The sequence below is a fragment of the Triticum aestivum genome, chromosome 4A, assembly GCF_018294505.1.
Source record: "Triticum aestivum cultivar Chinese Spring chromosome 4A, IWGSC CS RefSeq v2.1, whole genome shotgun sequence".
NCBI lineage: Eukaryota > Viridiplantae > Streptophyta > Magnoliopsida > Poales > Poaceae > Triticum > Triticum aestivum.
In genome coordinates this window covers 332,434,114-332,450,255 of record NC_057803.1, presented here as the reverse complement: position 1 = coordinate 332,450,255, position 16,142 = coordinate 332,434,114, and the positions used below count along the sequence as shown (strand labels likewise).

Genomic DNA, 16,142 nt, shown 5'->3' with positions numbered 1-16,142 from the left:
AACAAAAGAGTTGTTATTTGATTAACGGGATCACATCATTAGAAGAATGATGTGATTGACATGACCCATTCCATTAGCTTAGCACCCGATCGTTTAGTATGTTGCTATTGCTTTCTTCATGACTTATACATGTTCCTATGAATATGAGATTATGCAACTCCCGTTTGCCGGAGGAACACTTTGTGTGCTACCAAACGTCACAACGTAACTAGGTGATTATAAAGGTGCTCTACAGGTGTCTCCAAAGGTACATGTTGGGTTGGCGTATTTCGAGATTAGGATTTGTCACTCCGATTGTCGGAGAGGTATCTCTGGGCCCTCTCGGCAATGCACATCACATAAGCCTTGCAAGCATTGCAACTAATGAGTTAGTTGTGAGATGATGTATTACGGAACAAGTAAAGAGACTTGCCGGTAACGAGATTGAACTAGGTATTGAGATACCGACGATCGAATCTCGGGCAAGTAACATACCGATGACAAAGGGAACAACGTATGTTGTTATGCGGTCTGACCGATAAAGATCTTCGTAGAATATGTAGGAACCAATATGAGCATCCAGGTTCCGCTATTGGTTATTGACCGGAGACGTGTCTCGGTCATGTCTACATTGTTCTCGAACCGTAGGGTCTGCACGCTTAACGTTACGATGACAGTTTCATTATGAGTTTATGTATTTTGATGTACCAAAGGTTGTTCGGGGTCTCGGATGTGATCATGGACATGACGAGGAGTCTCGAAATGGTCGAGACAGAAAGATCGATATATTGGAAGCCTATATTTGGATATCGGAATCGTTCCGGGTGAAATCAGGATTTTACCGGAGTACCAGGGGGTTACCGGAACCCCCCCGGGGGTTATTGGGCCTACATGGGCCCTAATGGAGAAGGGGAAAGGAGGCAAGTGGTGGCCGCGCGCCCCTCCCCTCCCTAGTCCGAATAGGACAAGGAGAGGGGGGCGCCCCCCCCCTTTCCTTTCCCTCTTCCTCCTCTTTCCCACTTCCCCTTCTCCAACTAGGAAAGAAGGGAGTCCTACTCCCAGTGGGAGTAGGACTCCCCCTTGGCGCCCCCTCCTTGGCCGGCCGCCCCCTCCCCTTGGCTCCTTTATATACGGGGGCAAGGGGGCACCCTAGAACACACAAGTTGATCTTCGTGATCGTTCCTTAGCCGTGTGCGGTGCCCCTCTCCACCATATTCCACCTCGGTCATATTGTAGCGGTGCTTAGGCGAAGCCCTGCGACGGTTGGACATCAAGATCATCACCACGCCGTCGTGCTGACGGAACTCCTCCCCAAAGCTTTGCTGGATCGGAGCCCGGGGAGCGTCATCGAGCTGAACGTGTGCCAAGAACTCGGAGGTGCCGGAGTAACGGTGCTTGGATCGGTTGGACCGGGAAGACATACGACTACTTCCTCTACGTTGCGTCAACGCTTACGCTTCGGTCTACGAGGGTACGTAGACAACACTCTCCCCTCTCGTTGCTATGCATCACCATGATCTTGCGTGTGCGTAGGAAAATTTTGAAATTACTACGTTCCCCAACAGTTTCAACTTTGTTTACTTCTCCGTGTGTCAGATGGGCCTCTAGTTTACTTATTATTTTCACACACTGCCACATGGGCCAGCACACGAAGATACAGAACACGAGCTGACAAGGCAGCATGTGGACTGGTTGACCAGTCAACTGAATAATATACGGAGCTATATGGTGACATAGTGAGCGTATAATCCGTCAGTATAGAGTGTTCGAGTGAGAGGGGAGGCCCGTGAGAGATAGCAGAGAGTGAGAGAGAGAGCTACTCCCTCCGTTTGATAATGTAGTTCCAACATTTTTTTTAAAGTCAAACTTTTGAAACTTTGACCAAGTTTATAAAGAAATTACTTATATCTACAATACCAAAGATAAATGATAGTATGATATAAGTACATGTTGTGATGAATCTAATGATCGTTCTAGATGTAAATGTTTTTCTTCACATATACCTGGTCAAACTTTTCTGAGGTTTGACTTTTCAAAACATCCATATGCTTATGGACATGAGAGAGTCCCTAACTAGAGAGAGAGAGAGTGAAATAGAAAGAGTGAGTGAAAAAAGTGTGTGTGCGTGTGTGAAAGAGACATGGACAACACTCGATAAAAGTCGAGAAAAAATGTGTATGTCTTATGCAAACATATCACACATGCATCTTCGACAATGGAAGCAAGGTGAGGAGATAGTGTGTGGTTGTTTGAAACCAAGAGAGCAAGACCCCTAGCACGTGGCCAAGAGGGGTCTGACAAACAAGGGAGAGAGGTCGAGAGAGACGTACGGATAAAATGCAGATATGGGGAGGAGAGAGTGTATGTTTGTCACAGAGAGATCCCCTGGAGATCGTGATGGGACTACATGGGTGGGAGATCGAGTGACAAGGTGTGTGCGTGATAGAATATACCCCGAGAGATATCGAGATAGACGTATGGATGGAAGGAGACAATACGTGTGCTCCTGATGGCTAGTGAGATATAATCATACTTAGGGGGGAGTGCTTGCGCCTATGATGGAGTGAGGGATTATGGTACTTATTAGGGGGTGCGTGTCACATAGAGAGAGAGAACAAGGGCGGAGAGTGTTGGATGGGTCTATATGTATAGCGTGAGCGAGACATGTGTATGTGTGAACCAGGGAGATATAATGTTTAAGAGAGATTGAGGAGCCCCGATAAGGCTGAGTGGTGCGTCAGATAGCTGAGAGGGGGAAAGAGATATTCCATCCGCTCGATAATGCAGTGCATGTAAATTTTTTAGAAGTCAAACTTTGGAAACTTTGATCAGGTTTACACAAATGTTATTTATATCTACAATACCAAAGATACATCATACGAAACTACATCTCATGGTGAATCTAATGGTATATGTTTACCGTTGTAGATGTAATTGTTTTTCTCCACGTACATGGTCAAACTTTATGATGGTTGACTTTTCAATAAATCAATATGCTATGGACCGAGGAGAGTGCCTAAGTCGAGAGAGATCAAGTGCGTGTGAAGGAGAATGAGTAAGTGTGCAAAAAGAGTATGTGTGTGAAAGAGAAAGTGACAACAAACGATAAATTAGAGAGAGTGTGTGTTTTTTCGTTTCTTAGGCGAACATCTCACGCATGCATCTCCGAGATAGAAAAGCGAGGCGAGGACATACACGAAGATAGCTAGTGTGTGATTGTTTGCAACAGAGAGAGACACCCCTATAGCACATATTGAACAGAGGTCTTGCCAACAAGGAACCACGGTCGAGAGGGACACATGGAGAACATGGAGGCATGGGGAGGGCGAGAGGGTGTGTTTGTGCTAGAGAGATCCCCTTGAGATCATCAGGGGACTATATGGGTGAGAGATCGAGGGAGGTGCGTGCGCGATAGAAAGATGCCCCGAGAGAAATCGAGATAGCCCATGCACATCTTTGTGATGGAGACTAAGATTAGCTAGTCATATACATATAGGGGGGGACTGCGTGTGCCTACAATTGAGTGAGAGAACATCATACTTGGCTAGCTAGGTATGAGATTGTGTGTGTTTGTGTGCGTGTGAGATGGAGAGAGAAGGAGGGAGAGAGATAGAGTTTTAGATGGGCCCATCGAGTGCGAGTGAGATATGCATGTGTATGTGTGACCCAGGTAGATGGAGAGTTTGAGAGAGGGGGGGAGAGCTCCAAGACGACATAGTGGTGCGTGAGAGAGTTAAGAGCAACAAGCCAAGGAATTTGTGTGCGTACGATGAGTGCACCCAAGATATCTATCTTGGACTGGAGAATCATACATAGTGTGCGAGAGAGACCTATAGATGGAGTATATATGCATGCGAACTAGAAAGACCCCCCAACACACACACAAAGAGAGAGAGAGAGAGAGAGAGAGAGAGAGAGATGGAGAGAAAGCGAGAGGGACCAGCAAGGTTTCTGTGTTGGATGCGTGCGATAGAATTGAAAATTGTCGGCGAGAGATAGAGAGAGCAAGAGTCCGAGAGAGGGGGAGGTCGCGTTTTATGCATCAAAGACTGATATAAACCTTGTTTCGATATAAACTTGCTTTCAAATATTTAAATCGGAGAACATGTTGTCTGCAATCCACACATGAACGGATATATGTGTATATCAGACAAGTTCATTAATTTGACTTTCAACATGTTCATGGACTACTATAATACCGTACAACATGCTACTCGATTGAGGTGTTCAATTTTGGATTTAGTTCACTATTTTGACCTGGTGAACGAGCTATTTCATTGAATTGAGATATTTCATTTGGGTTTGATTCCCGTTTTTGAGTGGGTCAACTATTTGTCATATAGTAAATCGCTAGCAACGAGCATGTAAAAACACATTACTCTCAAGTGTCATCTCTCCATCTAAAAAAGAAGTGGCAAGCTAATATTTCAAAATTTGATTCGAATCGACTTGGTAAGGTAGACGTGGATGCTCGTTCCCCCAAATTTTGAACGAACCTGTAAGACCCCGGATATGATTTTCCCAATATGTAATCCAACTCTTGCCGTTTCTGGCGTTAAGTTATTTTATTTTCTCGAGTTCGGGTTTTTCTCTCCATGTGTTGTTATCGTGTCTTGCATCTCATATCATGTCATCATGTGCATTGCATTTGCATACGTGTTCATCTCATGCATTCGAGCATTTTCCCCGTTGTCCGTTTTGCATTCCGGCGCTTCGTTCTCCTCCGGTGGTCATTTCTACCTTTCTTTCGTGTGTGGGGATTAAACATTTCCGGATTGGACCGAGACTTGCCAAGCGGCCTTGGTTTACTACCGGTAGACCGCCTGTCAAGTTTCGTACCATTTGGACTTCGTTTGATACTCCAACGGTTAACCGAGGGACCGAAAAGGCCTCGTGTGTGTTGCAGCCCAACACCCTTCCATTTTGGCCCAAAACCCAGCTAAACCTCCTCCATCATCTCGGTAGTTTGATCACGATCACATGGCCGAAAACCGCACCTCATTTGGACTCTCCTAGCTCCCTCTACCTATAAATAAGTGATCCCCTCCGAAATTTGCGGTCTAACCCTAGCCTTCCCCTACCTCGCGACACCGCCACCTCACTCTGCCCAATAGCAGCGCGCCAAGTCAGCTTCGCCGCCCCGCTCGACCTCTCCCACATCGCCACCTGTCAACGCCGCGCCCTCCTCTCTCCTCCGCCGCCGCGGGCCCGTGCGGCCCAGATCCGGCCCGCGGGGCCCGAACCGCCCGCGCCTCCGCCCGGCGAGGCCGCGCCATCCGTGCGAGGGAGCCGCCCGCTCCAGCCTCGCTTCGCCGCACGCCGTCTCGTCACCGGCGCACTGGTCACCGCGCCGCTTCGCCGTTGCTCCGGCCCCGCCGCCGCCGCCGGGTGCTCGCCGGCCACCGCGGCACCTGCCGGAGTCGTGCACCACACCGCCGCCTCCATCCGCGCCTTCCCCGACAGCTCCGGCGAGCTCCAAGCCGCTCTGGTGAACCTCGAAGTCCGTGCTCCGGTGAGATCCGATCTGGATCTGGAAACCCTAGGGTTGACCCCTTGTTTTTCTTCTAAGTCTTCAGTTTATTTAGCTATTTTCATCATGGTGTATCTCCGCATCCGTAGCTCTGTTTTGGACATATAGCATATCAAAATGTTCATCTCAGAGAGTACATCATTTCATCTCATTGCATCATTTTCATTTGAGTTCATCTTGATGCCCGAAATGCTGTTAGAAGAGTGCTATTTGAGATTATTGTCAGATCTGCTGCTCCAATTAGATATTTGTCATTTTTGCCATGATTAATGTGTGCATGATATGCCCCTGAGTTCTTCATGAGTTTTGTTACATGTTTTTCCATCTATCCAGAGGTGCAACCCATGTATTTTTTCTGATGTGTGTGGTGACTAGCACAAGCTTGCAAAGTGGAGCATTCGTTAATGCTAATTTCAGGGACTTAGCATTTCCACTAAGTCCTTGAGCTGTTCATCTCAATATGCCATATGTTCTTGTAGTTTACTAGTGATCCATGCCTCTTTTGAGGATGATCAGTAAGGATGTTTTGTTAATATTGTAGTGCTCTATCCATCCATTTCTTTTTTTGCAATTATGGAGCACCCTAGCTTGAGTCAATCGAGCTCTACTTTTGTCATTTCGTGAATCTGGGCAGATTGTCTACTTGTTAGCAATTTTGCCGAGGATGTTGTAGTTTTTCCGTGCATGCTATGTTATTGTTCTTGCCATGTCTAGCTTATATTTTGTGTATTCTTGATGGTTGTATGCTTAGATTGTCATGACTTGCTCTGTAGTGAGTGCATCGAGCTCGTAAACATGCCTACTTGATATCTGTTTCAGCATGCTCCAGTTTTCACTAAGTCTGAGAACTGATTATGTTTTTCCCATGTTCACATGCTTGCAAATGTATTTTCTGATCCCTTTTGGCTCAAGGTCACTAAGGGACTTTTGTTAAGCTCTTTGAGTAGCTCCATGCCATGCTTTACTTTGCCATGTTCAGGTCCTGTAGCATATAGTTTTCATGCTCCAAAGTGGGCTATCTGTTCTGAAATTCCAGACAAGTGTTAATTTCACTAAGTCTGAAATCTGTTTACCAAATGCATTTTTGCCATGCTTGTTTGAACCTGTTAATGGATGAATTGGCCGTAGCTCAGTGCTAGTCTTTTCTTAAGCATCATGAGTGGATCCCTGCCATGTATTTTGATGCCATGTTTGGGTGCTGTAGCATGTTTATCTTGTTGCATTTAGATGGCTACTTGCTGTAAATCGCAGAACGTGGTCATATTGGAATTGCTTGCCGTTCCAAACCGTAGCTCCGATTCCGGCGTTCTTTATATCGTTTTCAAGCGATTTCATCTCATCTTTCTAGTGGCACACTTGGATTTCCAAGTTGAGGCCAGGTTCATTCGTTCCTTGTCAAATCTTGCATATGCATCACATATCGCATCCCGCATAGCATACCATATTTGCATCATGTTGTTTGAGCCTTGCACGTGGTTGATTGTGTCCTTGTTGCTTGTTTGTCTTGTTTGGGTAGAGCTGGGAGACGAGTTCGCTAACGAGGAGCCCGTTGAGTTTACTTTCGAGGATCCAGTCAACTCTGACAACTTTGCAGGCAAGATGATCATACCCTCGAAATCACTACTATCTTTGCTTTGCTAGATGCTCGCTCTTTTGCTATGCCTATGCTATGATGCCTACCACTTGCTTATCATGCCCCCCAAATTTCCATGTCAAACCTCTAACCCACCATGTCCTAGCAAACCGTTGATTGGCTATGTTACCGCTTTGCTCAGCCCCTCTTATAGCATTGCTAGTTGTAGGTGAAGATTGGAGACTGTTCCTTGTTCGAACTTTATTTACTTGTTGGGATATCATTATATTGCCTTGTTATCTTAATGCATCTATATACTTGGTAAAGGGTGGAAGGCTCGGCCTCTCGCCTAGTGTTTTGTTCCACTCTTGCCGCCCTAGTTTCCGTCATATCGGTGTTATGTTCCCGGATTTTGCGTTCCTTACGCGGTTGGGTGATAATGGGAACCCCTTGATAGTTCGCCTTGATTAAAGCTTTTCCAGCAATGCCCAACCTTGGTTTTACCATTTGCCACCTAGCCCCTTTTTCCCTTCGGTTTCCGGAGCCCGAGGGTCATCTTATTTTAACCCCCCCCCCCCCCGGGCCAGTGCTCCTCTGAGTGTTGGTCCACCTCGTCAGCCGCCGGTGGCCACCAGGGGCAACTCTGGGCTGGCCTACCGGAAGTTTGGACAATCTGAGTGTGCCCTGAGAACGAGATATGTGCAGCTCCTATCGGGATTTGTCGGCACATTCGGGCGGTGTTGCTGGATTTGTTTTAACTTGTCGAAGTGTCTTGTAGAACCGGGATACCGAGTCTGATCGGAATGTCTCGGGAGAAGGTCTATTCCTTCGTTGACCGTGAGAGCTTGTCATGGGCTAAGTTGGGACTCCCCTGCAGGGATTTGAACTTTCGAAAGCCGTGCCCGCGGTTATGGGCAGATGGGAATTTGTTAATATCCAGTTGTAGATAACTTGAACCTTAACAATTAAAATGAATCAACCGTGTGAGTTACCGTGATGGTCTCTTCTCGGCGGAGTCCGGGAAGTGAACACGGTGTTGGAGTAATGCTTGCCGCAGGTTGCCCCTTTAGTTACTCGTTCGCGCTTTGCCCCCTCTTCTCGCTCTCTTTTGCGAATAGGTTAGCAACCATATATGCTAGTCGCTTGCTGCAGCTCCACATATATTATACCTTGCCTTACCTACAAGCTTAAATAGTCTTGATCGCGAGGGTGCGAGATTGTTGAGTCCCTGTGGCTCACAGATTACTTCCAAACCAGATGCAGGGCCTGATGATTCCGTTCCAGATGACGCGCTTGAGCTCAAGTGGGAGTTCGACGAGGACTCACACCGATAATATGTGTCTTTCCCTGATGATCAGTAGTGGTGCCCAGTTGAGGGTGATCGGGACCGTGTCGCATGTTGGGTTATCTTTTATTTTGGCGCCGTAGTCGGGCCATGAGTGCTTGAATGTTGTAATGCTATTTATGTACTTTGATTGACGTGGCGAGTGTAAGCCAACTATGTATCTCCCCTTTTATTATCTATATTACATGGGATGTTGTGATGATTGCCTAACTTGCGACATTGCTTTCAATGCGGTTATGCCTCTAAGTCGTGCCTCGACACATGGGAGATATAGCCGCATCGAGGGCGTTACAGAACCGTCAAACATCCCCTGCTTGGTTGAATTCACCCGAGCAAATAAATGGGAGACGCGAAATTACCGTCCTATGTGGGACACGCATCAATTGGCCCGTTGTACATCGAGGGTAGGTTCGTAACTTCATCCAAGCGCGCCTTCTCCTCGGCCGAAATGACATGTGCTGAATAATTCATAAACCATGGTTGGCAAAACACGCTCTCCTCGCCCGAAATAGCTCGCGCCCACTATTTCAAAACACGCTTTCCTCGCCCGAAATCGCTTGTGCCCACTATATTTCAAAACACGCCCTCCTCGCTTGAAATCGCTCCCACCAACTATTTGGGGAGAAGCAAAGTTACCCTACTATCCCCGACCCTCAGCACACAGACCCAAGCCGAGAAGCCAAAAGGTAGGGGTAGAACTGTAACTCCCCCTCACATTTCAGACAAATGCGTCTGTAAAACATGGTTCCACTCCCCTCCCAATTCCCCCCCCCCCCATACATACCTTGTGGGCGCCAAATCACCTTCTCCCCGGAAGCTCCCTTCTCCCAAGCCACGAAGCCTCAACCCCTCCTCCATGGCGCCCCCACCGCACCAATTTCACAGCCGCACTCCTCCCTGATGCCGGAGACGTTGTCCATTTGCCATCGTGCACTAGGCCGTGTGCCTCTTACTCTGTGCTGCTGGAGCTGCCTCGACGAGGGCCGCGTGAACTGTATCGGAGCCGATTCACCCCTGCCGTTGTTCACAGCGCCGGAGCGGCTCCAACTTCGGATCCGTCTAGAGTCCCGGCGATGCTTCCCAGTAGCCGTCGACCGTCGCGACATTGCTGTTTCCCTGCCGCCGGTCGCCACCGCAACCGCGCCGGCCTCACTGACTCGGCAGCTGGACCTGCCTACTTCACCATGCCGCTAGATAGATCGCACCCTCATCTCAAATCACTCTATCTAGGGATCAATTGCCTAATTTTTATTCTGGGCCAATCGATTCCCAATGGGAAGCAGCACCCCTCGAGGCGGCGGAGCTCCTAGGCTGCCGGTTGGCTGGTGTCTAACATAAGGGTGCGGGGCCGCAAGTTCGCCATGGAAGCAGCGCTTAGATGGCTATCTTAGAGTTGCGTGGGTTGAAGGTTCTGCCGCCGCCGGATCTGGATGACGGGAGTCTTTGTGGATTGGCCCGGGGGCGGCGGAACCACGGTAGCGCGGTGGGGTGGGGAGCGGGGTTTTGGCCGGGGCCACGGACAGTGGAGGTAGGCTGCTCTGTCGTTGGTCACTGGCTCTTCGCGGAAGATTCCTAATAGTGTCAGCCGGGAGGCACAAGACGGCCATCAAGCCATCCGGCGTAGATCGGACAGTACCAAAATAAAATAAAATCGTGTGACCCGAATTTAGTCTTCAGTCAACAGACGTGTGGCCACTCTCGTACCTTGCTGTTGATCTCTTAGTGTATTTCTTTAGATCAAAGAGATGTGTCGTTCTTTACATTATGTGTTATCTGGGTCTTCAGCCATACCGTCTTCCGACTCACCGCAGCTGTTCCAACAAGGGAAGCATACACCATATGGGAGCTATAGTCCCCACTCAACAGTTCCCTGCGTCGAATGCACGTGCCCGACATGGACAGCCACAACAACTGTAGGGCCATCGACAAGTCGGCACATGATGCTCACTCCTATGGATGGCGGCATGATAGGCTGTACCCTCATCTTACTTGTGTGCAACATTTATGGCTTTGTTATTCATCTAAGCATGGAAAATAGATCATCACATTTCACTGTATATTCATGTTGATCTTTTATGGGTCCTGTTCAGGAGTTAACGATGTTCCATAGTTCAGCTAAGATACTTGTTCTTTAGGTAACGCTGTTCTATAGTTATCATCCATCAGCCAATGCTATCCCACAGGCAGGTGATTATAGTATTATACCACTTCTAGTATTACCTATGTTATTCTTTAGTACTTTTTAGTGCCATCTAGTTAATCTCGAGTACAAACGATACATATTCTGTAGCTTTCATTTGTGTTCTCCCTTTAGTTTTTGAGACCTGTTGCTGCTAGTTAACCCAGTCCTACTATTTATGTCGTCTCCTACAGGCACTCATTACATAAATCTAACTACTAATTGTCTTCCATGCATGTCAGATATAATTGCACACATTGATATATCCACAAGAACCCCACGGAACAATGTAAAGGCCAATAAATTTGATGTCAATGATACCCAATATGCACTACATCACGGTAGCGCTTTGGCCACACATCAATATGTTGCCATAGGGTACCTTTGCCGACAGAAAAACTATAGCCAACACCAATGCTGACAAAAGGTAAAACAGTCGGAGGACTTGCTGTGGGCGGAAGTATTGCCGACAGTTATTTACTTCCCGACACATTTTCAGTCGACATACACCCCACCTATGCCGACACATTGGATGCGTACATACACCCTACCTTTCCCGACAGTTGGTTTGTGGACATACACCCTACCTCCGCCAACAGTTGGTGTGTTAACATACACCCTACTTTGGCCAACACATGGATTTTCCTTCTATGTCTATACCTTTGCCGACACTTATTCTGTTCGGCTAGGTATATACCTTTGTTTACCAACAAATTAATTGTTGGTAAGATAGAGTAAAGCCAAAACAATAATTTGATACATATGCATACACAATGTTCAAATGTTATCCACAAATAGCATCAAGATGAACACATATTGCACAACAATGATGACAAGTTAAAAATCATACATATATACTCACACAGGTTCACAAACACAACAATAATCATAGTATGACCATCTAGAATACACAAGTGACATAAGGACCACTATTTGCTAGTCTGAAAGGGTTCACAGACAAATTACATCCATGAGCACAAAGTTTCTAATCCAAAAGACTTGAAGCACCAAATGGGCCAAAACACACATAAGATTAATGATACAATGGAAGTAGGCTAATCCAAAATATGGCAAACAACCAAATGTTCCATGACACTCCAAGTCCTCACATCCAAGCGCTAGGTGGCTGTGTACCTGAAAATATTCCAGACAAATTTGTCAAGAAAGTGCAATGAACCCAGAAGTTGTTCAAAACTCATATGAAGATTGGCAGGCTAGAGAGGCACATGCTAATTTGTACTTGATTGTTTATGTGAATACTCGCAGAAACAGAAATATACAACTAGGAACTAGTCCCCGATGGCATTAAATTAATGTGCTGATTGTTGTGTATATTAATGTTTCATTTGCATGCTTATTTCATTGGAAGTTGTAGACTGGAAATAAATGAACTAGGATAGTTTAAGTTTAAAAAAGTACACATATACATGTACATTAGCAAGACTGGTAACTTGCATGTAAACTGAACCAATGGAACTAAAGGATTTGGTCCTAAACACAAGTAGCATGACAAGCCATTCAGAAGTTAATGAATTCATGAGGTGCACATATACACAAGTTTTAGCACAGACTATTTACTTAATAGCAGGACATCAAAAATCACTTAAATGCATCAATGGAGAAACCTAGGAGATCAGAGGATGGGAGAACACTGAAGCCAACTAATATGAGGCATGCCATGCCACTTACATTTGACTAGATTAGAATCAGACCCAAGACCCATGTTGTCCCAGTAAATTATGAAAATAATCAATTAAAATACAACTTTTGCAGTGTAGTTCCAGAAATAAAACACATATACACAAGTTTGTCAAGTATGTGTCGAAGTTCAAAAACAGTAAACTTGATGTATGCAGTATGTTGTAGTACCTCTATGCACTGGCGGAGGCTCATGGAAGACAAACAGGGGAGTGATGCCACCTTCTCTGCCATCCATTTATCATGTCATGCTGCGCCCCACTAAGCATCACTGAAGGCTTGCTGCTGCATCTGCACGCCACCAATGTTGATGCATGTCGTATTGTACGCCACCGATAATCACCAGCGGCTTGTTGTTGCATCTGCATGCCAGCACTGCTACTGCCCTTCTCGTCATCTCATTTTCCTGCCATATAGTGCGCCACCGATCATCACCAGCAGCTTGCTGCTACATCTGCACGCCAGCACTGATGTTGCCCTTCTCGTCATCTAATGCTCCTGCCGTATTGTGTGCCACCGATCATCACCGGCGGCTTGCTGCTGCATCTGGGCGCCATGTAAAAAGATGTGATCCATGTGAGCTTAATTCAAATGTTACAACTCGGTCAGCCAAGCTATTATTGTATCAATTAAAGAAACTTGATTCAGATTAGAAGTACTTAAGCCGCACCTGTTTTCAATTTATCACACATATTTTTCTTTTAGTTTGAATTTGGTGCCACTTGGTTGCTTGTCACGCTCTACCACTGCCTCTATGACTGCTCCAGGGAAGTGAACAGATTTTTGAATTGGATGTCAAACCAAGAAGACCAATCATAGAATCTTGACTACAAACAAAGTAAGGCAAGAAAATGTCAGCACGCAATGCTCCAGCCAAACTTGACTCACAAATAAGTTTTAATTTCAGATAGACTAGAGAGCTATGTGTGCGGTGGTTTCTTCGTCCACACCATTTGGTTTACTCTAATACTTGACCATCAAGGCACACGTTGTAGCACTCGTCCATCTTGATACAAGGTATAATAAGTATCAACAAAAGCTTGAGTGGACAATCATTTTACAATTTGTATTGTTCTAATTACTCGAATTGTAGTGCAACAATGTTGGTTGTTAATTAGGCAAAATTTTCACATTATAGCTAGTCCGCGTTGGTCCATGCACCCGGAAGGACAAAGAGCTTGGTGTTCAAGTTGTGGGAGTTGTGCAGAATGTGGACTGATTAAAGACACGTGTCAAGGTTGTTCTGTAGATCCCACCCACAGTATCAGATCAGCTAAAACAAAGCCGCCCAATTTCAGTCGAGGGAGTTAAAAGTAGGCACATAAACCATAGCAATAGTACAAGGGGCTCATGGAGCGCCGAGCGTAAGAAGAAGAACCAGTTCCTATTAAGTTCCAAGTGGACTCGCCGCACATTGACTGAAAATAGCTCATGTGCCAAGATACTAAGCTAATACATATTTATATTGTTTGTGATAAACCGAACATTCATTTCTCGGGCCTAGTTTAAGATAATTCGATGACTAGAATGTATTAGTATTCCCACTAAAACTTCTCATGAGAAAAAAGTGGAAATCAGATAGCACCAGCACATCAAGATGATGGATTAGTTGGACTGGTCAACAAAAAGGAAACCCTCGAGAAGCATCAGGATGGCAAAATGATGGATCCATCCATTCCATTTGCTGACTTACCACGGCATATCCTCAAATGGCTTGTATAAGATCAGTGAGGGCCCAGCGGTGCCAGCGGCATGCCTCTAGCACAAGCTGAAAATATAACAACAAAGCTTATCATCATATTATTGTATGCCAGTGATCAAACTTGCATGGATCCACATACTGAATCTGAAGGTTTAGAGCGTTACGTTTTTGTTCTGCTATTCAGATTGGCCAAACACATGGGAACGACCATAGTTATTTATGTCAACACATGGGAACAACCTGGTCAAGAGGGAATTGCCATTTTAGCATGTGGAGAACGATTAATTATGCCAACACGACCATAGTTAAACACTTAACAACACTGGACAACCTTTAGAACAAAAAAACTCGACAAGAATGGTCTACACTTCAGTTAACAAATGGTTTTGTTTATTTGTTTCCAGTTCAAATAAAATTACCTACAAATATGTTGTTTGCCAGGAACAAGCAGCTCTACAGTCCGAAAATAAGAACTGGTCACAATTTACACTGTCTTACTACAAATACCGTTCCTTAATTGAAGCATATAACAGACTAATTCAAAGAGAGTTTTGATCTAGATTTTCACAGGGAAGTAAGAAACATATTTATCGATAAATAATAATCATTTTCACATAGAAATCATAACCATTTTCACATGGAAATAAATGCATTAATAGTCTACAATGATAACAATAGTGCAACAACATTAGAGTCACACCAGATCTATAATAGAGTACCTGAAATTTTTCAGATCCATAGCATTTTTAGAGAAATAAAGCATCACATAATAGACTAGAGCTTCTCAGACCAAACTAATAGATACAGCCAACTAGGTAGGCATATGAGAATGGCAGAAGATAATTTTCCTGGGACGCAGCATAAAACAAATTGCTGTTGGTGACAACAGACGAAGTTTGCAGAAACCTTTCATGAGACATCGCGCCATTGGTGGCGGCGTCGCCGAGCTTGTTGGAGACGAGATCTTTTCCTTAGAGGAGGAAGAGGAGGGCGCTGACTTGGTCCTTCTTGAGGGCTAGTGGTGGTTTGTGAAGGTCCGGGCGGACGGAGCTGCCCTTGGCCACAGCACCGGGGAAGGCATGAGTGGATGGGGTTAGGGGATCTGGGATATGGTCACAGCCATCGGTGGAAACTCGGGCCAGCGAAGATGCCCATGTTGTGGCAGCGAAGGGGCCGGGAAAAGGCAGGCGATGGAGGGGTCCGGGACCTCGGGGCTATGGGCGCTGATGGCGGCAGGGACGGGTCCGGACGGAGACCCCGAGAACGGCGGCGGCGGCAGAAATTGTGGGCAGGGTCGGGGGCGGGTAGGGTTCACGCGAGTGGATGTGAGGCTACGGGATTGTTTGGGGGTACTTTTTTTAGAACGTTTGGGGGTACTTGGCCAAGTGAGGTGAAAACTGGGCCGCCCGCAGTGAAAACTTTGGGCTCTCGCGCCTAATTCACTCGGCAATTTTTTGGCCTTCCGTTGTTTGACACGTGTCCACATACGCCGACACTTAATCCGTATCTATACATCCTACCTACGTCGTCACTTAATCTGCCATCAAGTACATACCTACGCCGACTGAAAAACTATCAGGGCGCGCACATCTACTAACAAATAATATGCCACTAAGTGATTGCCAACATATACATTGTTGTTGTGTGATTTCCGACACATAGTTTGTCTATAATGATGTACATTGGCCGACCGATTATATGATTACAAAGCTTCAGAGCTACACCGACAATTCTTCTGTAGAGATTAATAGACCTTTGCCTAGAGAAGTGTGTCACCCAAGTTCTACAGTGGTGTAGTGATGATGGAACATATAAAGGCAGTTCTTTAGAAAACTTGCAGAAAGATGTTGAATCCTCTTCACCACATAAGGTCCTTGCTCTAACTTGGCCCGTGATATTGGTACAACATGCATATAATGTCCTGGAGTGTATCTACTCTATTGCAATGCCATGTGCTTAACATGCTGATCATGCATGTAAATATGCCATGCCTTCCTGTTTTTCAGTACATATTCCATTCATGATAACATGTTTTCTAATCCAAGTACTGTCATTCTACTCTATCGCAATGCCATCTGCTTAATTTGGACATCATGCTTCTGAATATCTTATGCATTGTTATTCATCAGTATGTAC

At 45.7% G+C, this 16,142-nt stretch overlaps 1 long non-coding RNA gene across 1 annotated transcript; it reads right to left on the bottom strand.

The window, feature by feature from the left end:
* Positions 1 to 11,436: 11,436 nt before the first annotated feature.
* On the bottom strand, positions 11,437 to 15,344 carry LOC123086060 (uncharacterized). Its single transcript, XR_006440343.1, has 6 exons — positions 14,913 to 15,344; positions 14,171 to 14,246; positions 13,998 to 14,072; positions 12,975 to 13,131; positions 12,476 to 12,850; positions 11,437 to 11,740 (listed from the first exon to the last, which is right to left on the bottom strand). It is a non-coding gene; the product is annotated as an uncharacterized lncRNA (long non-coding RNA).
* Between the last annotated feature and the right edge of the window lie 798 nt (positions 15,345 to 16,142).